The following is a 1,689-nucleotide window of genomic DNA, read 5'->3' on the forward strand; positions in this document are numbered from 1 at the left end:
CGCACTACTGTAAAGGAGCAGCTAACCCTTGGCAAATTGGCTTTTTTTTTTTTTAAGTTTGTTTTTGGACTTTTTTTTAATTTTTAATTTTTTTTTAGGTTTTGTTGTTTTTTTTTTCTTTTTCTTTTTCCCATTTTCTTTTGCTACCCAATATATGCAGCACTTGTGGACCCCCAGTGGGCTCCCAGCTTTAAACACAATGTCTTGAACAGACTAATTCTCCAAGAATCTAAAAACAGACAAAGGTGTTTTGCTGTGAACATTCTGCAGAGATGAGATGAGGTGCAAGCTTGAGGGGTGGTGGCTGTTTTTAAAAAAGAATCAATACAGTGATGGAAGGGAAAGAATGCGAGACTTGAGACATTCTGTGGAGGGACTCTCTCTCCAGTAAATGTCCATAAAGGAGCAAACTGAGATCATCAGCAAGAGGCAGCAGGGGCTGGCTGCTTCCCAACCTCAGGAGTAAGTTTTTGCTGAGTGGCCTCTGTAGATCCCCGCTTGCTCCCCTCCCTATGGCCTGAGACATCAGGGCAGTACAGGGGCACTGAAGGAACACGTCACGACTCCTCCTTTCCACAATTATCATCATCATCATCATCATCATCGTAACAGTCGGCATCTTCTTCCTCCTCATCTTCATCACCATACAAGTCATCATAAAGCAAATCTGAGCTGTTGTCATTGGAAGGCTCTTTAGTTTTGATGCAGTACTCTGCCAGGGTTGTGGGGACCTTCACTCCATCCTTTTCTGCTTCAGCCTTAGCGGCTGAGACCTGTTTCCTAATGATTTCAGCATATTCCTTTGCGTCCCTCCATTTCCTGAACATGACTAAAACATCCACATTGGTTGGAGAAAAGGTGCTGGGCTCATTAAGCAGTGAGATTACACTTAACAGGATAGTCCTAACGTTCTCAGTAGGATTCCACCTCTCAGAGGGCAGTTCACTCTGTGGGTCATCTACAGGCAGATGAAGAATTGAAATGCATACATCTCCATTCTCATAAATATTGGGGTGCCACATTTTGGCCAAGAATCTGAAGGTAGGTGGTGAATATGGGTAGTCAATAGGAAATTTAATATGTGCCTTGAAGTAGCCGCCTGCGTAGAGGGTGTTAGGGGGTCTAAAGATGGGCACCTCCCAGTTGTAGAGGTCGGACTCATCCACCAGGGTGATCCAGAAGCCCTCCACAGGTTCTTCCTGCAGGGATTTCAGCTCAAGCATCAGGGCTTTTTGCAAGCTGGTCATCTGCTGCTGGACCATCATGGCACTGGCCAGGCTGGACCAGGCACCTCCCCTCCACTCACCCTCAGGCCAGGCAGGGCCCCTGTCCTCTCACACGTCTGTCAGGGCCGGACCAGGTCCCAGATGGCCTGCAAGCCTGCCTGGGGTCCTGGAGCAAGGTTTTTATTGGGACTTGACCAGTCCAGGAGGTCCTGGGAGAAGGCCAGTGCAAATAAATCCTTGGAGTAGGATCATCCAAGTCTATGTCTGGCCTTACCAGTTGGTTAGCTTCTTTTAAAACAATCGTGGGCCTGTCTCCCTTGCCCACAGGTGGGGGCTGCAGTATTGAGCTAAGACAAGGTCATGATGTCCCCTATTTAGTTATTAAGAAGGAATTCATTAGTGAGAATAATTGTCTAAAACATCTCATATGCAATTAAACCTAATATCTGACTTTATGACCCCC

At 46.4% G+C, this 1,689-nt stretch overlaps 1 pseudogene; it reads right to left on the reverse strand.

The window, feature by feature from the left end:
* Nucleotides 1-504: 504 nt before the first annotated feature.
* On the reverse strand, nt 505-1,262 carry LOC116068168 (annotated as a pseudogene).
* Nucleotides 1,263-1,689: the final 427 nt, after the last annotated feature.

This window comes from Mastomys coucha, unplaced genomic scaffold (assembly GCF_008632895.1).
Source record: "Mastomys coucha isolate ucsf_1 unplaced genomic scaffold, UCSF_Mcou_1 pScaffold22, whole genome shotgun sequence".
Taxonomy (NCBI): Eukaryota; Metazoa; Chordata; class Mammalia; order Rodentia; family Muridae; genus Mastomys; species Mastomys coucha.